Source organism: Tasmannia lanceolata, unplaced genomic scaffold, assembly GCF_043159265.1.
Source record: "Tasmannia lanceolata isolate RefF3 unplaced genomic scaffold, GAP_Taslan_0.1 ptg000004l, whole genome shotgun sequence".
Lineage (NCBI taxonomy): Eukaryota > Viridiplantae > Streptophyta > Magnoliopsida > Canellales > Winteraceae > Tasmannia > Tasmannia lanceolata.
The window spans coordinates 9,464,839-9,488,261 of NW_027518681.1; the positions used below are offsets into that span (position 1 = coordinate 9,464,839).

General features: G+C 40.0%; 1 long non-coding RNA gene and 2 pseudogenes across 1 annotated transcript; 2 read left to right on the top strand and 1 right to left on the bottom strand.

Moving 5' to 3' along the window:
- Positions 1-84: 84 nt before the first annotated feature.
- On the bottom strand, positions 85-6,462 carry LOC143876258 (uncharacterized). Its single transcript, XR_013250340.1, has 3 exons — positions 6,340-6,462; positions 909-1,021; positions 85-577 (listed from the first exon to the last, which is right to left on the bottom strand). It is a non-coding gene; the product is annotated as an uncharacterized LOC143876258 (long non-coding RNA).
- On the top strand, positions 4,369-6,047 carry LOC143876257 (putative UDP-rhamnose:rhamnosyltransferase 1 pseudogene; annotated as a pseudogene).
- A 14,854-nt stretch (positions 6,463-21,316) lies between the features above and the next one.
- On the top strand, positions 21,317-22,897 carry LOC143876261 (putative UDP-rhamnose:rhamnosyltransferase 1 pseudogene; annotated as a pseudogene).
- Positions 22,898-23,423: the final 526 nt, after the last annotated feature.

Genomic DNA, 23,423 nt, shown 5'->3' on the forward strand with positions numbered 1-23,423 from the left:
ACTCAGAATGGAAAAAAAACATTAAAGGCATCAATACAAACAATACGGAAGTAAGATTTAAAAAAAAAAAGCATAGATGAAGAATAAAATGAAAAAGTAATTCTGACATTAGGAAATAAACCAAGTTAGTAACAGAAAAGCAAACTCTAGAACATAAACCCTATATGAGAGAAAAACATTAAGACGATCAAGTCAGAAACACAGAAGCAAAAAGGTAACTTGTAGGTAGAATAAATCAGAAGCAAACGAATCGTTGGTGTTAGTGGAGATTACATAATTTTGTGAGATTTGGGGGTAGGGAAAAAGAAAAGAATTGCCCATATTAGGGAGGCGTGTTTGTTTGAAAAGACAGTCGTTTGGAAAAAAAAAATCCCTTTATCATTAACTCACTCTATCCCTTTTCTCTATCATCTTCTTCTATATTTTCTCTTCTGATAGAACGGTGTTCTATCATTCGTTCAGCTCTTTCCTTGAAGAAATTTTCCTAAGCTTTGGCATCAAGATCCTCCACAATTTGCAAGCATTTGGTAAGAGATTTCTGATCCTGTTGTTTTGATTCAGGGATGTCTTGAATTACCTGTGAAAATCAAGTTAGAAAATTACAGAAAAAGCTTCAGATTTGTTTACCATTGAAAAATACAAATTCTTGGAGTTAAAAACTCACTATCTGAATCTTTATTGAATCTGATTCCATATTCTAATTTCAACTCGACCATCTGTAATTAGTTCGGAATTACTCCATTTTGTGTGTTTGGATAGCAAGGAGTACTAATTTCGACCATTAATTCCAATTGGAATTGAGCCAGGATTCAAAGGCAATCATTATCAAATTTGTAAATAATCACTTATTATTGGAATTGAGTTGTACATTCTATCTGTAATTCTCTAACTTCATCAAAACTACTTACTCATTGAAAAAGAGGTCCATTAAGAAAAACCGGCCCAAGGTTCATTTTTTCAAAGCTCAATACGCTCCTAAGCTGATCCGGAAGTGATAGATAAAAGTTGGCTTCAGTTTTTCCTGCCAATGAATCCACAATCCAACTGCTAAGTGAAACTCATAAATGGTAAAAATAGAAGGCACTGGACAAATGAAACACCTAATAAGATAAAAAAAAAGCTAGAAAAAACAAATCCTTAACTGCAGAAGAAGATAGAGAAAAAATAAAGTAAATAAAGGGGAAATATATTCAATTTAAAGATCAACCCCCAAAACATAAATACCCAAATTTAGAAAGTTCAACTTGTGCCCAAATTCAGCACCGAATAAAAAGAACCCAAAACCTGATAAACAATATCATCCACCCAATAAAAACACAAAAGAAGGGGGAAATGGAATAAGGGATGCATATCGGTGGTAGGGAGAGGCAAAGATGGAAGGCGAGAAGACCGACTAAGAAAGACTTTAGTCATCTTTCAATAAAAACGAAGATGAAAACTGTCCCTTCGAAGCCCTTGTGCATCTTCAATCTAACTCCCTTCTTGTATTCTTCTATTCCAAGGAATAAGAAGAAATTTCTGTGCCATTTCAAAAAAAAGGAAGAAGAAGAAATTTCTGTTCCAAAAAGCTCAAAAATTAGGTTATAAGTAGATTTGGAAGTGAGTCTCGAGAGAATAAGAAACGAATCATTTAGGGAAGAGGAAAGGTTGTGGGAAGCAATCATATTGTGCTTGGAAGACCAAACTTGAACGGCCAAGGAGATGAACCGTTGTAGCATTTCCTATTCTCTTCAAAGTGTAATTTATAACAAATCCTTTTCTTATGGAAACATTGCCATAGGTTACGAAGAGGTGAGATTTAATAACCATAATTGAAATTGATTAACCTACCAATAAAAATAATTGTAGGTGTTAATTGCAACATTTGAATCGGTGGAATGCATATACAGAGATTGTATGACGTGGCACACATCTTTAATTGAAACTGTATTTGATTGCAGGATAGAGGAGGGGCTGCCACGTGGCAGCACCACAGCTTAGAGGATTCCGCTTTACTTATATATATATGATTAATGGTTCATAGTTTTAGAAATAATATAAGTATGGCTTCGAGTGGCCTTATTCTCCCATTTCCGTATAAGATTAATTTAAAATAATTTTATTTGTAAATAAAGATTGATTTTCTCATCATCCAAAGAGGCTCTCGTGCTTGCTTCTTTTTATATGAATGGGCTTGTTAGTACTTTGAGGACCTCTAGATGGGTGCGCGCAGTGGCGGAGCCAGGATTTATACATAAGGGGGGCAAAATAAGATAATATATTTAATCCAAAAAAAAATTACATTGTTAATGAAAAACTCACTACAGTTGTCCTCGACAAGTCGATCATGTTCTGAAAGCAATGCATGATTGTTTCATTATCAATGCTACAAAATATATCATTTTCAATGTAAGTAATCAAATTATCAGTCATCCATTGATCTGCCATCCGATTCCATAAATTTCTAGGGTCTTATCATAAATATCTAGGGCAAATCTCATCAATCAAATGCTTTAGTCTTCATAAATACAAAAAATAAAAGGAAAAAGGAAAAAAATCTGCCCTTACCTCCTCCTCCTCCTCCTTATTCTTCTTCTCTACTTCTTAGATGAGAGTGGGAGGGGCAAAGTTGAATCGAACTGCTTGAGAGTTGCCGAGTTGGGACGATGTGACCATGGGAGTGGGAGGGGCGAGTAGTTTCCAGAGAAAGAAAAAAAGAACTCTATTTTTTTAGTGTGAATTTCAAGTTAGGGTTTAATTTAGGGCAGTGATATTTTCCCAATTTCCCCCCTTGATGGATAAAATCACCCCCCTTGAGTCCTTGACGTGGTAAAGGAAAACGTCAAAAAGCGGAGAATTTATCCTCATGAAGTGAACCAATCTCATGATCCACGAAAAGTATCATTATCCTACTTTATTTTTATATTTTGCTACTTTTCAACTGTTGTTTTCTAGAAAAGCTAATTTTCAACTGTTGTTTTCTAGAAAAGCATATAAAAACTTTTCCAATAGTTTGAAAACATGTACTTTATTTAGTTTTTTTTTTTCAACTCATGGGGGGCAGCTGCCCCCCTTATTACATAAGCGGCTCCGCCCCTGGGTGGGCATAGGGTAAATGGTTTAAAAAAGATTTTCTAAAAGAAAAATGTAATCCATCTTTGTAAAATGGACAAATTATCCTTCGCCCCCTTCCCAAATCGTTGTTGAGGAATGCTAAACTTGGGGCGTCATCTGATTTTTGCAAGGGTGCCCTTGAGTTTGGCATGCCTCATTATTGTAAAAGGAATGCTAAACTTAGGGCCTCTCTCTCTCTCTCTCTCTCTCTCTCTCTCTGTAAGCGCCCTCTCGTTGTAAGCGCCCTGATACTTTGAAATAACATCACCCATAATTCACACTCTCTCTCTCTCTCTCTCTGTAAGCGCCCTCTCGTTGTAAGCGCCCTGATACTTTGAAATAACATCACCCATAATTCACACACTCTCTCTCTCCCTCTCTCCGTAAGCGCCCTGATATTTTGAAATAACATCACCCATAACAGGTTATGACAACTGAACGGTTTGGATCATCCTATTTGTATTTGTGCCCACGTGGGGCACAAATACTGAACCGTAATAAATTGCTGACTCTCTCTCTCCACAACCTATTTAGTATTTTACGTTATGGCCTTCAAATGAACGGTTTGGATCATCCTAAGAAGTGGGCCCACTTTACTTTCTTAAAAATACGGGACTTCACTCCTGCACATCACGTTCTCCCGGCAAAATGGAGTGATTGTGCCCTCGTGGGGGTTGCAAGTTTGCAACATATGAACCGTCCGTACAATGTTCACCCAGGGACAGAGTCAGCAATTTATTCGATGGGTAGGGGTAGAAAATAGGTTTTTTTTTTTTTTTTTTTAAAGAAAATAGTTGTAATACACTTATACTATAATCAATAAATTATGCTAACATTGACAAAACCAGCAACATTTGTAAAAATAGGAGCCCCATCCCTTAAAAACACATGAAAATGAGGGTGCTGTAATTCAATCAAACACCCAGTGGGGTAATCCAAACAATCCAATCAATTGAAATTTAAAAAAAAAATGAAGAAGATTAGTCAATGGTCAGGATCCAATACAGAAGTCCATCAATGGTTAGGATGACATGATTGTTGCAGTTTTGGGTTGTGGCAGTTTCATGTGGCTTTCTAGATACAGTCTGGATCACACAGACATGCCAAAGTTTGCTAGTTTAGAAATAGTAAAATTGGAAAGAAAGGAAGCTGCCGAACACTTTCTATAAAAAAAATTCAAGTCCTTGGTCATGAATAGAAAGTGAACCCCAGTTTTCCAGTTTGGGGACAAGGCAGGAATTAATTGGTGTACCCATTATTTCAGCATACCCACCCAAAGCACCAAAGACATGAACAATTCCTTATAAATACAAAACACTGACTCTCCCCCTCTCCAAGAGCTTAGCAGAGAAGGGTGGGATGATCTCCTTTGTTTCCACCCCAAAAAATATCCAAAGATTGCCACCCATTCCTACAAATTTAGCAGCCCTGATAAACTTAGTGAAGATTCCTTTGCCCTCAGTCAAAGGCCTGCCAGAAAATTCAGAGGCCACCATAGACCTACCTTTGGAAAAGGTGCAATACCTCAAGAAGGCATATGATGGTTTGAGAGAACCATTGGAAAGGTTTGTGGGTCAAATCTCACCTGATTTGATACTCCATGACTTTGTGGCATGTTGGGTTCTTGAGATAGGGACTAAATTTGGAGTGGCAACTACTTTCTTTAGTGTGTATTCAGCTACTACACTAGCATTTTTAGGACCTCCGGCGGAGCTAAAATCAGGCGGCAGGAGAACGACACCAAAGAGTTTAAGAGTGGCGCCGGATTGGTTCCCTTTCCCTTCAAATGTCGCCTTTCGGAGCGATCAGGCCATACAAATCTTCCGGGATTTGAACTTCCCCGACGAATCTAGCATGTCATACGGTCAACGTTTTGGAAGGACTATTGAAGGCTGTGATTTCATCACTGTGAGAAGTTGCAGAGAATTTGAAGGAGAATATGTTAACCTCCTTGAAAAACTCTGCCAAAAGCCAGTTATCCCGGTTGGTTTACTTCCACCGGCTCCAGTAAAGAGGAGTTCTAGTAGTTCTATGGAGAGGAATGAGACAAAGTGGTCAGATACTTTTGAGTGGCTAGATGAAAAGACACCAAAATCAGTGGTGTTTGTTGGGTTTGGAAGCGAGTATAAAATAACTCGAGAACAAGTGCATGAATTAGCATTTGGGATTGAGCTCTCTAAGTTACCCTTTCTATGGGCACTGAGGAAGCCAGAAGGAATTGTTAAGGACTTGAAATTCTTGCCTGAGGGATTTGAGGAAAGAACTGCTGGTCAAGGGATTGTGTGCAATGGTTGGATTCCCCAATTGGAGATCCTAGCTCATCCTGCCATTGGAGGATGTCTGTTTCACTCTGGGTGGGGTTCCATCATAGAATCTCTCAATTATGGGCATGCCCTTATTCTACTACCCATGATGGCTGACCAAGGGCTAAATGCTAGGCTATTGTGGGAGAAGGGAATTGGCCTTGAGATGGAAAGGAATGATGATGGGTCCTTTGATAGGGAAGCTGTGGCCAAATCCATGCGACATGTAATGGTAGAACCAGAAGGGGAGCTACTAAGAAAGAAAGCAAGAGAGATGATAAACATTGTTGCCAACCAAGAGCTGCATGAGGAGTTCATGCAACATTATCTCAAGTATTTGGATGATAATAAGAGAGAGACATCACTTCAAAAGGACAAGTATATCACTAGTATATTGGCACCTTGAGCATCTAAATGTGAACCGAATGTATTTCTTCCTGATAAGGTTCACCCTGTTTCTACAAGTTCAAGTTAGAAAAAAAATAAAAAATAAACATTCGACGAACTATGGACATGGCACATTCTGTTACATACTTCACATCCGAGTAAAAACTCATTAAATGTATCAAATTCCTAGCCCAACCTTAGGTCGCATTGAATTTGGAGGAAAGGAGCTCTCTTGATGATGGTGGACACAATCTTGGTATATGCAAAATATTAAATTTCCTTTTATTTCCTGGCCACTTAGCGCAAATTCATCCCCACGTGGCGTCTCTCTCTCTCTCTCTCTCTCTCTCTCTCTCCAGTGCAAGGAAAACCCCGGCCACGGCAAACACCGGAATTGCAGCTATACCGGCATCTTAATGGTTGACTGACTTAAAATTGCAACAAAATCTTAAATTGACTTCAATAATTGGGGGTTTTCAAAAATTAATAGAATAAGAAGAGGAAGAAGAAGTACCCAAAATTAACAGAAGAAGATATGAAGAAAAATAATAAATACCGGGAGCTGCAATGCCAGTAGCGGTGGCCAGAAGTTTTGCTTGCACGACTAGAGAGAGAGAGAGAGAGAGAGATGTCTCTTGCATGCCTCTTGAACTCTGGGATTTGCACGCTGCCCTTTTCTTCCACGTGGTAGGGATAGAGAGAGGAAGAGAGACAGTTGGGAATTTGGGACATGGGTGGTATTTTATCAAGTGACGGGCATACGAACCGAAATTTCGGTAAATCAGTCGAAATTTCTGAAATTTCGCCGAAATAAATTAGCGTGTCGGGTATATTACATTTCGGTGTCGGTCCCAACCGAAATCCGAAATTTAAATCCATGGTTACACTATTGGTCTTTGTTTCAAACTTTACACCCTGTGAAAAAAGGGGCATAAAATTTGTTTTACAACCCAGTTTGCGGTCATTTTCTTTCGGAGCCTTGTTAGAAAATTGAATACGTAGAGATTTTATATGAAAAAAGAGCCAAAAAAAATGGCCTCATTGTACTTTATGAAAAACATGATGGGACCCACCTTACCTTTGGGCTTGAGTGGTGTTAAAGTATAAAAGATAAATAACGCCTTTCTCCAAAAGCTTAAGCTTTCGGAGAAGTTGGTAAGTTAACATGGTATCAGAGCCAAAGGTCTTGAGTTCAAACCTCCCGGATAGCAAAAATCCACGTGCGATGGTCGGCTCAAAGTGGGACCACATGTACCACCTGTTTGCCAAGTGGGCCACACGTGCTGGAGAGTGTTAAAGTATAAAGGATAAATAACGCCTTTCTCCAAAAGCTTAAGCTTTCAGAGAAGTTGGTAAGTTAACAAGTGGAGATTGTGGGACCCACCGACGGACAAAAGTGGAAAACTGAATATAAAGTGATGCTAAGGAAACCAAGAGTGGAACCGAACAAATCTCTACATGCCACATGGCACAAAAGGGGTAGTACAGCTTATCTTGTGGTCGTGGGTTAGGGGGAATCATCAAAAGGGGGGAGGGGGGAGGGGGGAGAGGCCATCTTTGCTTACTCTATCAACATTGATAGTGCAGAAATCTTTGAGCTAGAAATCCAGGCAATATGCTTTGGAGTTCGGGCGGCAAAAAATATAGGCATTTCAAAGCTGTGGATAGGAGCAGACTCTACTTTTGTTGTCAACTGTATCAATTCAGTTTCCAAGCCCCCCCCTCTCCTTGGAGAAAGTTGCCATTGATCCGGAATACTTGGAAGGATTTGAAAGACACAGATTGGAGAATCACACAGATTTTGAGAGAAGGAAATATGGTAGCAGATTACTTATCCAAAAGAGACTACATATGCAATGGCAAAAACGTCCCAATTTCAAATTTTCCCACTGATTTGCTGAGATTACTGGAAAGTGACAAGAGAGGGATGATTTACTTTCGAAAGCCTCAGTGAATTTGTTGTCTGCTCAATCATCTTTTATGTCTTTCTCTATTTAGGATTGGTGATCTCCTATAGCTTGTATATTGTTGTTTTTCATTAGTCCTCGGTGGCTTGTAGCAGCATGCTAAGTTAGGTCCTTAGTGGCCCATTCTCTGTATTTCTCCTTTTCTTTTAATATATCTGGTGGAGGTCTTGCCCAGCCCCAGCTTAATCATAAAAATAAAAAAAAACTAAGCAAACGTGTCCATCCCATCCTTCTCTCGTGATATGCGATACGTTATTTATGGGAGTGCCGATATCCCTTTATTTTAACTACTCTTATTTGCAAATTGGCACGGTCGTCCCATCATTTACAAAAGTATATCCTTAATTTCTAAAACTATTTCCACCATTTCTGAAAATTATGATATTTAAATATAAAATAATCTTCAAATAGTGTCTTACAAGTCTAAATCTCTATTATTTTATTGAAATTAGTTGTTATCAATACATATTTAGTAGGGCAAATGATGAAAAAAATGCAAAGTTTATTCGAAATTCTTAATAAAGGGTAGTAATTTGGAAATTATAAAAAAGGGGTGTGAGGTGAGAGAAAAATCGTATGAAGACAAATATACCCTTAGTTTAGGTTTTAACCTTTTACACTGTTTTTATTTTATTACTTTCGTTTTTAACCTTTTACACAGATTTTTTTTTACCTTTGTCTTCTCCGACGAGAGTTCTCACCGCCGATGGAGAAACGACCTTTGTCACCGTCGTACGTCCGCATGAATCTCGGTGACGCACCACCTACTTGTCGGAAAGCATCCCCTCTCGCCGGAAATCAGCTTCGTCCACTATTCAAAGGTAATTTTTAAACATTTCATCTAGGGTTTTGTTAATTTTGGGTTTTTTTCGTGATGGGTTGGATCTCACGTATCTGAAGCTGTTTTAAGTACCTCTTTGGTAGTTTGTGAGAGGGATTTGCATGAGTATGTAGTTTTGAAGCATTTGAAATGCTTTGCAAGGTGTTTCATTTGTATGGGTTTAGAAATTTTTGGGTTTTAATGGGGTGGAACCATTAATTGTTAGAAACAAAATATTTTGATATAGGGTTTATAGGTTTTGAATGGTTGGGCTTTGATTTTGTGTTTGAAAGGGTTTGGTTGAGGGCTTTAATGGGAATAATGAGTAGAAAAATCAGAGGAGATCTAAATCCCAAGGGTAGGAGAGAAGAGTATGGGCATGGAATAGTCCTGACCAGTTTCCAATCATGTCTTTTTATAAAGTCCCCTCTCCTCTTGGGCAATCTATAACCTGGTGCCAAAGTGTGGCATGTCTGTATCCCTCAAAGAGGAGAAGCTTTCAGTTGCTGGGAGCAACAAATAACATGCTAACTTGCAATCATAACCAAAATAGGAAGATCCATCTGGGAAAGTGGTGAACTCTTGTACGAAGGCAGCATAGGTGATGAAGCAGTTCTTCATTCATTGTTCAATCGTAAGAGTTGTTCAATTTAAGAGATTAGTTTTTTTTCTCAATCTTTCCGCATGAGATGATATATCATCAGTAGGATGGTTGAGAGGGCCACTAACCGTATAACAAGGCGCATCTTTAGGAAACTATATCATATGCTAATATGTCATTTTGTTCAAAAACTTGAAAAGAGAATGGAAGATCGTATAGCGATAAAGGTAGATCCTTACTGGAGATGAAGATGTTAGTAATTCATGTGAGTTGGTAAGCATATTGAAGTAGTGTCATGTTGGTGAAAAATTCACTCCCAAAAAGCATTCAAAATACTGCGACAGGATCCACCATAGAATCCCTGAAATTAGGGAACTGGTTAATGTGTTGAGTGTATTACATAAAACTGCAAAGGTGCCTTTCTTATATTGGCCTTAATATTCCTCTTTCCAGTATTTGAAACTAGAAAAAATGGGAGAAAAAAAAAGACAAAAAGACATTTAACCAGTAAACATGATAAACTTGATGCAATGAAATGGACGGCGTAGTATCTAAGGAACAAGTGTTTCATGCGTGCCCCTTTCGCACTGTGGTGGTGCTTGTTCGTGTAAACTTACTGGGATACACCGGCCTTTCCATGCTTGTCATATGCTTCACGTTTTCCAGGGTCACTTAGAACTTGATAAGCCTCACCAAGTACCTTGACACATACAACAATATTGAAAAATAAAAAATACGAACCGATAATATAGAGGTCATGTAAGGACTGAGAAGATTAGGCTTGAGGGGAAAATATCTAATATCCGAGGGAATATATAGCATAACAAGTTGTGACTGTTCCAGCCTGTATGTGCCTACCTGAAAATTATGAGCTGCCTGGGGATCTCCAGGATTTTTGTCTAGGTGAACTGACCTTGCCTGCATTATAAGGACAAAATAGTTACTTAAGTAAAAGAAGCTGACATAACATAGCAAAGGCTTATCAGCAATAAATTCTGAGAGTTAAATTTTTTATTAAAAGAAAAGATAGTGATGGTTTAGGGAAAATGTCATTCATATATGTGTTGGCCCCAATAAACATGGATCGATTATATTGTGTTGAGGTCAAAAGAGAAAGGTAAGGGGGCTTGGAGATACACGGCCAAAGGGCACGTGTAGAGCTCCACCAAAAATAAAAAATGTAACACCAAAATAAGAACTCTTTATATAGATCAAAACAACTTACAAAAGATTTCTACACTTGTTCTCCCTTAAGCCTTCACCCTTGAAGCTTCTCTCTTAACTTTTCCTTCAAGTTCTTAAGCTTGCAATCTCTACAACACTACTCAATATATGTAGACTCAAAAGACTCCTAAAAATAGTAAATACATTAAACCATAGTTGTAGTTCCCATGAGTCATCTAGGAAGTCTAAGCAACTACATAGGAAATCCACATTTGTCTCTATGATAAATTAGCTACACAAAAAGACTTACATTTTCCATGCATAATAAATAACCTAGAAGACTACATAGACTTTCCACAAAACCATACTAATATTAATTTTGATTTACTATTTCCAACACCCCTCCTTAAATCAAAATCCCAAAATGTTTCTAGTCTTCATCAACATGATCTTCATCTGAGCTTGATGAAATCTTCATTTTCAACATAACAATTTCGCCATCAAGCAACTTGACCCGATTCTTCAAATCCGCCACACGATCTCTTTCTTCAACTTCAATCGAGGCTTTGAAAAAAAAAGTTTGAGATCCGGTCCTTCTTTCCAAACACTGTAAATGGGAGGTTTTAACTTCAACTTTTCTGAAGCTTCCATTAGAAATGCTTTGAACAAAACTTTCACAATAATGGTTTCCATCATGGTGCATCAAACATCATAACCGTTGCCTTTTTGCAACACCAATGGGATAAAGAAGAAAATTGTTCTTTTCCCAACACTCATCGGGCCAATAAGAGAAAATCGTTCTCTTTCCCGGAACACAAAAGAGGACACTTGTCCTTCCAATCTTGAGAATAAGAGAAGAGTATCTTTCTCTTTCTCACACCATAAATTTTGCACCACCCAATCAAATGAAAATACCACAAATAGATATAGAGAAGAGAGTCGTTCTCTATTGTAACCAAAAAAAAAAACCTTAAACAAAACCTCCTCGTTAAACCTTTAAATGGACCATAATCCTTTCAACCCAAACACTTGAAGGAACATTAACAGTCAACTTTGACATATGTCTGGTCTTTTGACAATAACTCTTTGTAGAAAATTCTGATTGACGATAACACGCCCTAGGCTCTGATACCACTTGTTGGCCCCAATAAACATGGATCGATTATATTGTGTTGAAGTCAAAAGAGAAAGGTAAGGGGGCTTGGAGATACACGGGCAAAGGGGACGTGTAGAGCTCCACCAAAAACAAGAAATATAACACCAAAATAAGAACTCTTTATATATATTAAAACAACTTACAAAAGATTTCTACACTTGTTCTCCCTTAAGCCTTCACCCTTGAAGCTTCTCTCTTAACTTTCCCTTCAAGTTCTTAAGCTTGCAATCTCTACAACACTACTCCATATTTGTAGACTCAATAGACTCCTAAAAATAGTAAATACATTAAACCATAGTTGTAGTTCCCATGAGTCATCTAGGAAGTCTAAGCAACTACATAGGAAATCCACATTTGTCTCTATGATAAATTAGCTACACAAAAATACTTACATTTTCCATGCATAATAAATAACCTAGAAGACTACATAGACTTTCCACAAAACCATACTAATATTAATTTTGATTTACTATTTCCAACAATATGTACAATGAAACCACATTTTTGGGTGAATTTGTTTACAGAAATAGCATGTCAAATCGGTGAGGGAACAGGGACTGCTGATATGTGGAGGGGAATATATTCATTTCACAACATTCAGAATGGAGTGCTAAAATAAGAGAAGTAGAAATCAAATGGAGATAGATAACCAACAGAATTAACAATACAGAGCAACACATAAGATCCTTAGATCCATCAAAAGTATTGAAAAGCTAGACATGAACCTACCCACCTTAAGGAACTTAGCAACTTAACATTGAATTGCATAAGTTGAAGGTTCTAAGCAGAAAGAGGTTGTTCTAGCAATTGCGAAGTGCAAATATTGAGAAGAAATTTCAGACTTGGATAAAAAAAGAAGTAAAAAAGAATTAGAATGATGTCAATATATTGTTGTGCACATTACGAAACAACTATTATTTAATGGCTAAGGCACGAAATGCATTTTCATTCCTTGATCATGCAGGTCTGATACCAAGTTATCTACCAAAATAAAGAAGTATCGGGGATGATGATTTCTGCTTATACCCATAATTTGCAAGAAAACAGTAAATCTCTATGCTCATGTTAGTGGTTGCATATTAGGGCAATAAACAAAGGAAGAAGAAAGAGGAAGATGGAGAAAAGAAGAGAGGATAGAATTGTGATAAGAGGGTAGTATATAACCCTCACTCACGTTGCGTATTTATATACTAAAATTGCGATGAACAATAATGCGCATACACTTATAAACATATTCTAACATCCCCCTCAAGCTAGGGAATATATATCATATAATCCTAGCCTAGCACGGATAGTATCCACACGCCCCCGATTCAACGACTTGGTAAACAAGTCGGCTAACTGATCCTCTGACTTACACAAACGGTGTAGAAACATCTCCAGTTCTCCACCCATAACCTTCTATCACACAACATGACACTACTTCAATATGCTTAGTAATTGACATGGTAGACCGCGTTTCGATCCCCCCACTCCCATCAGTTGGTGAAGTCGCGGGTTGCCTATTCACGGATTGGCGGTTTGAATCCTCCGCTCTATCTTGAAAAGGCTGTCATGTAAGGTGTTCGTAGTTGGAGTCTAGTGTGGAAAATCTTTGAAGGAAATCATTCATCAGTTGAAGCTGTAGAATCAGTCCCCACTGTATTCTATTCTCATGCTGCTCTCCTTCAATTCTGTGGGCTCATCCAATTTCGTGAAGCGGGTTCCGTCCGCCAGACCAGAACCGTTTAGCTCTGATACCAAATCTGTTACGTTCTTTCTGTTGGATTTTCCTATCCTCAAATATGGGTACTTCGAGGGAGCCAACCTGCAGGAAAGAGCATACTTTTTAGGAGAAGAAAGTTGTCTGCCTTTCATTCATGAGAAAAGAGTTTAAGTACAATACAATTCTCCAAATGACAACTACCACAACTGACTCCACGTACTAGTAACAGGACTCCATAACTGACACCACAATCACTCAAAACCAACTCCATTACATACATGGGAGTGACCCTACATATACTTAACATAAAGGAAAATAACTAAATAACTGGTACAGATTCTGCACGTAACAAGGATCCTCTATTTCGGCATTTTTCAATAGGTTTATCTGGTTTCTTTTTTTATATATAGTTGGAACCAATTTTGGTTCCAAAGGGTTTCAATAGTTTAATTTTTTGTTTGAAAGGGTTTCAATGATTTAGGCTCGCATTTATGGTTTCAATGGTTTAGCTGGTTTCATTTAGGGTTTCAATGGTTGCATATAGGTTTTCAATGGTTTGAAGGGTTTCATTTGGGGTTTCCATGGTTTTCAATGCTTTTCAATGGTTGCAATGTTTTGAATTTGTTTGAAGGGTTTCAATTAGGGGTTTGAAAGTTAGAACCGTTATTCCATGGAAGTTGGATCCATGAAACCACATATTCTGCCCAAGTTGGAACCAGTATTCCATGGACCCTGTATCCAGTATTACTGGTTCAAACTGTGTAATTTGTGGTTCCGTACTTCCTCTATCCAGTTATTGTGGTTTGAACTTTCTAATATGTGGTTCCACTAATCGTATTTGTGAACTTTCTAATATGTGGTTCCGTAGTTCCTCTATCCTAACATTGGTTTCAAGTGGTTCGAAGTCTCTAAATAGTGTGTTTTGTACGAACTTTCTGAAACATGATTTTCTTCGAAGTATCTTTATTTTCAACTTTTCAACTATCTTCTACTTGAAGTATCTTCCCCTCCAAGTTTATTCTCCTGCTCTCTGCAGATAAGGACCGGAAGAGGCTCCCCTTTTACTTTGTGAACCCCACTAACCACCTAACCCAAAACCCCTATAGTCATGCAGCGCGCGAAGCAAAGAAAGAAGAATGTGAATGTAGATGAAGGGTCTTCCACCCTCAAACGGCGTGGGAAGGCTATCCGTGAGCCCTCCCCTGTCCTCACTGCCTCTGACGAGGATATGGGCAATGAGGATGCAGATGTAGAGGTTGGGTCCCTCGATCGTATAGAAACAAAGGGCATACTCCGAGGTAGGAAAGTCATTTTTAAATATGTCGAAGTTTTTAATGTGAAACCCTTATTTCTGGCCTTTGGATGGGTCAATTTTCTCAGAATTCACTGTGACTCGTACCCAACTCTCGTCAAGCAATTCTATGCCAATTACAGATTCGACAGAGATTTGAAGGTGTTCCAATCCAGAGTAAACAACAAAACCATCCATATGACAGTTCAAAAGTTTTGTGAAGTTGTCTCTCTTCCCACCACAGGCGACGAAATCTACTTTTGGCCCGGAACCATGGATGACATTAGTGCCTGTATACATGATCCGGTCGCCGCCTATGGGGAGCTTGGTTGCGAAGGCCCACCTACTGACGGGTCAACCAACGTATCCTACAATTTCCTCAGCCCTATGTGCAAAGTCCTACACAAGATTCTGACGAGCAATATCACGCCTCGCGGAGGCAATGCTGACATGGTCCGGCCTTTTGAGGCTTTTATTATGCACCGACTTCTTCACGGCACGCCCCTTCACCTTGGCTATATCCTCCTTAGGTTCATGGAGGACACGAGGACGAAGGCCTTGGCTAGTCTACCATTCGGGATGCTTCTCACGCATGTCTTCAACCATGAGAAGTTGATACAAGGTGGTGAAGAACGCCTTAGTCCCTCTACTGTGTTCAATGCTAAAACTATAAAGGCCATGCGGCTTGATATACAGGGCCCTGTTCCCCCTCCTCGTCAGCCGGCTCAGCGTTTTGCATCACATGAGTTTGTTGCGCAGGAGCTTCGTGCACATCGTCAGTACCTTGACGGGCAGTTAACCGCGGTTCATCAGCTTCTACAATCCCATCATCAGGACCAATTGGCGACTCAGCAAGCTTTGACTGCGGTACGCACTGAGGTCTCCACCCTCCGCCAGGACTACGGCACAGCGGTCACCTCACTCACGGAGCAGGTTTCTTCACTCACCAACTTGGTCCGCCGTCTGTTGCCCCCAGATCATTAGACCGTTGCTGTGAAAAAAAATTTCCCTTCACTGTTTTTGGCATGTATATGGATCGTATGTTATTATGGTTGTTGTGGTTGATTTATGGATTGATGAATGTTATGTTTTTTTTTTTTTTTTTAAATTTTTTTGAATGGTTGATGGATGTTATGTTATATACGGGTTTCATATGTTATTATGGATGGATGGATGAAATGTTATTATCGTTATATTTCTGTGTCTTGCTTGCATGGTATGTTTCTGATGGTTCTTATGAATTTGATTCAAGTATCTATATAGCTATGGTTGTTTTAAGTGATTTTTGGTGGTTTAAGTTTGAATGGTTTAGCTTGAGTCTCGTACGGTTTGTTATGGTTGCTATTAGTTGGGGAGCCATATGTTGTTTGAACCGATGTTTGATTGTTTAAATTTGAAGGGATTAGCTACGGTTGTCATAGATGGTGTTGATGATCTTTACGTTTGGTTGTTTCAAGTTACTTTGGGAGCCCTGTGTTGTTTAAAGTGATTACATATGGTTTATCTATCCTTGTTGTTTGAATGGAGTAATACTGTGTTTGAATAGACTAATATTGTGTTTCAAGTGATTGTTGCTGGTTTCGACAGATACAGACGAAGTTAAGAAAATTGTTGATCTTTCCCATCAATTCTTTCCATCTTCGTCATGGTGAATAACTGTTATATTTTTCGTCTGCATCTCCTCCTGTTTCTAGCTCAACTGTTTAATAGTGCCATTTTTTGCAGGCGAAATATGTCTTATCTAGATGCTATCCGTCACGCTTTCACGAGTCCCTACAAATATTCGGTTACGGCATGTGCATAGGGATTTCATAAAGGATACCCCATTTACAGATTTGATTCTGCATGAGGGCCTCGAAGATGTCGAGTTGCGGAAGAAGATTTTGACGACAATGGTAAATAAATGGGATCCCAAATGGAAAGCTTTTTGTTTGGGCGGCATCGTACTCCCATTTCTAGTTAGTGATGTAGCGAAAATATTAGGTTTAAGTATGATTGGGGAAAGGCCGCAATTTGATTGGTCTAGCAGGGATACTGTGGATGGTTGGAGGTTTGGGGGTCCAACCGCCACCTTTGACGAGGTGGTCAAGGTTATTCATGCCGATATGGATTCAGACGAAGAAGACTTCGTGAAGTCGACTGTGAAGCATTTGATATTGTTATTCTGCAGCACTGTCTTGTTTGCGCAGAGGGACCAGAAGGCATGTTCTTGCCTCTTCCCATATATTGATATGCAGACTATAGAAAATGTTGCATGGGCTTATCCCGTTCATGAGTTCTTGGTTAGATCATTAGATTCACATGCTGCACTCCGTGGAAAGGGACATATATTGGGTTGCTCTATCCTTTTACATGTAATTTTCCATTCATTGCATATAGTTTTTTTCTTTCTATCTTATGCGGATCTAATCTACTTTGATATCAGGTATGGCTATTTGAGCATACGACGTTATGGGCACCTAATTCTCCTCATGCGTATCCGCGTCTATTTAAGTGGACCGCTCAAATGAATACGAAGAAGATGGAGCATCAACAGTTGATTAACTGTATTCTTCATGGGACGGTGAAAGCCTCATTGGTGAGAGTATAATGCATGTTGGTCGTTGTATGTCTTTCGTGTTATTTTTACAGTCGTATTTGTAATTAATAATATGGAATGTATTCCAGGTGGTTAGGAGGGTCGAAGCTACGGCAAGGGAAGAATCTCTACTTCGACTCGATGATCAACACGACGATGGTAGTATTCCTTGCGATTCAGTCGGTTCAATTGTGGTCGCAGTGGGGGATTGCATGGGTCCAACTGTGCCTGTACTGAGGGATCCAATGAGGCCAATTGCGACATATCAGAGGAGGGAACGAAGGAGGAGAAGTAGGAGAGGAAGAGGGGAACATGGGAAGTATGAGGTACATGACTCCGTTACAAAGAGGTCAGTGGGGAATGGCATGGGTCCAATTGTGCGTGTAGTGGGGGATTCAATGGCGCCAACTGCAGCAGAGCAGGGGATGGAAAGAAGGAGGAGTAGGAGAGGAAGTGGGGCACATGAGAAGTCCGAAGTAGATGAATCTGTTACAAAAAGTTCATTGTTGGAGAGGTTAACCAGAGTTGAACGTGAAATGAGGGAGGTAAAAACTCATTTGTTCGGGAGAGATTCCAGAAAGAGGGAAGGTTTGGAGTCAGGGAATAATATCCCAACGAAGATAACGAGAAAGAGGGAACGAGAGGCCGACAATATGGATGGGGAAGCCGAGATAGTGACTGCGAAGGGGGAAGTAGGGGATGGTGTTTTTGTAGATGATATGGGGAAACACATAGTTGATGATAGCGTAGAACATATCTCTATTGATAGCCTAATTACTAGGGATGTCAGGGATGCTGCAGCTAATATGGTTATCTTGCTTGACAGTCCTAATTTGAACCTCAGTCAGAGTAAGAAATCAAATAAGAAAGAAGATGAAAAGGTGATTGGGAGCATTGAAAAAATGTGAAGCAACGTCGAAGGAAGTTACAACCTAGTAGAGCAGTCAGTTCACCGTAGGATATGTCACTTTCCCACCATTTGACCGGTCTCTCTCTCTCTCCACACACACAAGTACACAATCGGAACAGTTGGTGGGCCCAACAGAAACCGTTGGTGGAATGGTGGGCCCATCTTTAAACAATGTACACCCCGCCCATACCACCGTAGGATAATCCAAACCGTCCATTTGATGGGCCATAAACGTAAATAGGTTCCGTCCCAAAATATCATTTCCATAGGCCGATACTAGCCGTCCGATCTAAATAGAAACTACATCTTATGCAACCTCTATAGATTGTAGGGTTGTGATCATCCTATGGAAATGATTTTTGGGGCACAACCTATTTACATTGTGGCCCATCAAATGAATGGTTTGGATCATTCTATGGAGTTGGTCGTAAAGTAACATTAAGACCCGTCCACAACATAGGACGATCCAAGCCGTCCATGGTTTGGATAATCCTATAGAGTTGGTCGTACACTAACATTAAAGCCCAATCGTGGGCCCCACCGATTTTTTTTTCAAATTGAAGCGTACCGTCCACAACATAGGATGATCCAAGCCGTCCATGGTTTGGATCCTCCTATGGTGTGGTTTGTACAGTAACATTAAGGCCCAATTTAGGCCCCATCCATATTTTTGAAATTGAAGTGTACCGTCCAGACCATAGGATGATCTGAGCCGTCCATTTGATGGGCCATAACGTAAATGGGTTGTTCCCCCAAAAGGGTTGGCCCATCAAATGAATGGTTTGGATCATCCTGTGGTCGTACAGTAACATTAAGGCCCGTCCACAACATAGGATGATCCAAACCGTCCATGGTTTGGATAATCCTATGGAGTTGGTCATACACTAACATTAAGGCCCAATCGTAGTCCCCACCGACATTTTTCAAATTGAAGCATACCGTCCACAACATAGGATGATCCAAGCCTTCAATGGTTTGGATCATCCTATGTCATCCTATGGTGTGGTTCGTACCAATTTAGGCCACACCCATATTTTTGAAAATGAAGTGTACCGTCCAGACCATAGGATGATCCAAGCCGTCCATTTGATGGGCCACAATGTAAATAGGTTGTGCCCCAAAAATCATTTCCGTAGGATGAACACAACCCTATAATCTATAGAGGTTGCATAAGATGTAGTTTCTATTTAGATCTGAGGGCTAGGATCCACCTATGGAGAAATATTTTGGGACGCAACCTATTTACGTTTATGGCACATCAAATGGACGGTTTGGATTATCCTTTGGTGTGGTATGGGCAGGGCCTACGTTGTTCAAGGATGGGCCCACCATTCCACCAATGGTTTCTGTTGGGCCCACCAACTGTTCCTGTTTTGTGTGTGTGTGTGGAGAGAGAGAGAGAGACCGGTCAAATGGATGGTGGGAATACGTTATCCAGCGGTGAGGGTGGGGAGGATATCAGCCGCCTTCCCAAAAACACTATCACCAACAGATTAAAGATGAAAAGACAGATGGGTTTGTCCACATATAATAAAATAGGGCTGTGTGTTGGAGAGAGAGAGAGAGGTCAAATGGTGGGAAATACGTTATCCGGGGGGGGGGGGGGAATATCAGCGCCCTTCCCATGAAAAGACAGCTGGGTTTGTCCACATATAAAAAAAAGAAAAAAATAAGGCTATGGTGAGAGAGAGAGACCGGTCAAATGGTGGGAATACGTTATCCAGCGGTAGGGGGGAGGAATATCAGCGCCCTTCCCAAAAACACTATCACCAGTATATTAAAGATGAAAAGACAGCTGGGTTTGTCCACATATAATAAAAAATAGAGCTATGTTGAGAGAGAGAGAGAGAGACCGGTCAAATGGTGGGAATACGTTATCCACATTATCACCAGCAGATTAAAGATGTAAAGACAGCTGGGTTTGTCCACATATAATAAAATACTAAAATAGGCTGTGCTGATATCACCCCAAAAATGTGGGCCCCCACTGTGAGTGGTTCTCATTTCTCAATTAATTGAGTTAAGAGATGAGTGAGGAAAGGCCACATGATCCCATTCCTCCAACTCTCCATATCCTTAGCCAAGGCAGGTATCAGGGTCTCCTTCATTTCCACTACAAGAAACATTCATGCTCTGTTTGGTTGCTGGGTTTTTTTTGTGCCTGGGAGTTTTGTGGGAGAGTAAGTTAAATTTTGGTCCCATCCCATGTTTGGTTGCCTTTTACCACTAGGTTTATTTTAATCCCACTCTTGTAATGATTACTTGTGGGGTGAATTTTTTAATCCCACTTTTGTAATGATTGCCTTTTCATCCCATCCCAAGATAACCCCAGGAACAAAAATAAACTCAGGAACCAAAAATAAGCTTGAGAAGATTTTTTTTTCTACCCAACAGTTCAAGCAACCAAACAAAGGTTTTTTTTTCTCCCACCATATCTCCCAAGGTATTTTTTTCTCCCACATAACCAAACATGGGATTTTTATTTTACCAGGATACTTCCAGGACTTTTTTTTTCCCACCTATCTCCCAGGGTATTTTTTTCTCCCACATAACTCCCGGGAACAAAAAAAACCCGGCAACCAAACAGAGCATCAAAGACTCCCTAAAGTCCCTCCAAATCTTGCAATAAACTTAGTTCTTGTAGCACTATTCAGAAGACTATGCAAGGACACCCTTCGGTCTACTACGCAAGGGCCTCTTCGTTTTCTTCCATTGAGAAGTCCCTTTCCAACCAACTGGTCCAGGGGGCATTGATCGTAGGGCCTCTTCTTCGTTTTCTTCCATTGAGAAGTCTCTTTCCAAATCTTACTCAACTCTTTGCTTGTATCCTTCAGATTGGAATTTTCCTTTTTTGAAATTCTCTTGCTTGACTTTTCAATTTTCGGGGCAATATAAAAGGAATGGCATGTGAATATCAATTTCCCTTTCATCTTTTATAAATATGGGGAAATGATTTCAGCGCTCCAATGTTTTGATAAACATGACCTCACTGGTTTGTCTTGTAGTATTTAAAGGGTCTTAAGAGCTTTTTGAGAACCGTAATATCATCTGACATCCCTTTAAATACAACACGACAAACAAGTAGAGCACATGTTTATCAAAACACTGGAGCGCAGAAATCATTTCCATAAATATGACTAGTTCTAAATTTACACCACAATCAACAAGTTAACTTAGACATGGCTGAGGATCTTCACGTAGTGATGCATCACGTTTAGATGGAGCGATAGGGCCCACCTGTTGGTAATTGAGACAAAGGAAAAGGAGGTTTGCCATATCAATGATGTGACCATTTGGATTAAGGGTCCAGATCTTTCCCATATCATCTGCTTGCTACCAGTCTGCCAATACTGTTAGGTAAAAAACCAGAAGAGGCATAAAAGACTTCTTTTATATATGAGTGACACCACCATCAACAACGTTTAACTTAGACATGGCTGAGGATCTTCACGTGGTGATGCTTCCATGGCTAGCCTTTGGTCACATGATCCCATTCCTCCAACTTTCTATAGCCTTAGCCAAAGAAGGAATCCGAGTCTCCTTCATTTCCACCCCCAAAAACATTCAAAGACTTCCCAAAGTCCCTCCAAATCTAGCACCTCTACTAAACTTAGTGGAGCTTCCCTTGCCTCGCGTCGATGGCCTACCAGAAGGCGCCGAGGCCACCCTTGACATCCCTTTAGAGGATACCCCATACTTAAAGAAGGCCTATGATCTCTTGCGTAGTCCGGTGGAACAATTCATTACCAAGGAATCACCCAATTGGATAGTACAGGATTTTGTCTCCTACTGGACAGTTGAGATTGCTCGAGAGGTCGGCGTGCCAATAGTTTTTTTCTCTGTTTTCTCTGCTTCTGTGACAGCCTTCATAGGGCCCGCAGAGTTTCTCATAGGGAATAGGAGGGGAGTACGGTACTCGCCGGAGAGCCTAATATCACCGCCGGAGTGGTTCACATTACCATCATCGGTTGCATTCCGACGCCACGAGGCGGGTGATATATTCAATGGATTCTTCTGCTCCAATGCGTCGAGCGTTGCTGATGCTGATCGTTGGGGATTAACACTTCAATCATGTGAAGTTGTGGCTGTAAAGAGCTGCCTTGAGTATGAGAGAGAGTTCTTTGAGCTACTCAGAGAATTATATAAGAAACCAGTTATTCCGGTAGGTGTACTTCCGCTGCCACCGCCGGTGAAGAGCGGTGCAACCGACGGTGAATGGCCGGAGGTGTTCAAGTGGCTTGATGGGCAGGAGCCCAAGTCAGTTGTGTTTGTTGGGTTTGGGAGTGAGTGTAAATTGAGTAGAGATCAAGTGTATGAGATAGCAAATGGGCTAGAGCTATCAAAATTACCCTTCTTATGGGCCCTTAGGAGGCCCATGTGGGCAATCGACGATCTTGATGCTCTACCATCAGGATTCAAAAGCCGAATCAATGGTCGAGGGGTTGTTTGTATGGGCTGGGCCCCTCAGTTGGAAATTTTAGCCCACCGAGCTGTGGGGGGTTCGTTGTTTCATTCTGGCTGGGGATCCATCTTAGAGACCCTCCAACATGGGCACACCCTTGTTGTCTTGCCATTCATTATAGACCAAGGATTGAACGCGAGGTTCTTGGTAGAGAAGGGTCTTGCCATAGAGGTGGAGAGAAATGAAGACGGGTCGTTCACTGGCGATTCGATCGCCAGGTCTTTGAGACAGGCAATGATTTCATCAGAAGGAGAGAAACTAAGGGCCCAAGCTAGAGAAATGAAGAGTGTGTTTGGCAATCAGGATCTACACGGAGACTACGTAAGAGGATTTGTTGAATTACTTAGAGGTTACAAGGCAAAATAGTGAAGAGGGCAGTCATGTTTTTTTCATGCTTGTTTTGATTGTGACTATTGGTTCCTCTGCTTTAACTCTTCTAATGTCCATGCATTTTTGTTTCTTTTTTCTCTTTTTCCTTTGCTTAGCTAATTAGCTTACATTTCTAGAAGAACAAAACATGGGAAACATGTATTTCGGCAAAGTAAAAGAAAAACAAATGTTAAATCACAAGAACCAAATAACATTGGCATCAACTAAAACGAGATTATGGCATGACCAAATCATTCGCCTTTATTTTCCAAATGAAATCCCGTCTTGGAAGTGTTTTCCAACATGTTTGATGGAAAATGAACAAAATAACTTATTGTACTAACATTGACAAAACCAGCAACATTTGTAAAAATAGGAGCCCCATCTCTTAAAAACACATAAAAATGAGGCTGCTGTAATTCAATCAAACACCCAGTGGGGTAATCCAAACAATCCAATCAATTGAAATTAAAAAAAAAAAAATGAAGAAGATTAGTCAATGGTCAGGATCCAATACAGAAGTACATCAATGGTTAGGACGACATGATTGTTGCAGTTTTGGGTTGTGGCAGTTTCATGTGGCTTTCTAGATACAGTCTGGATCACACAGACATGCC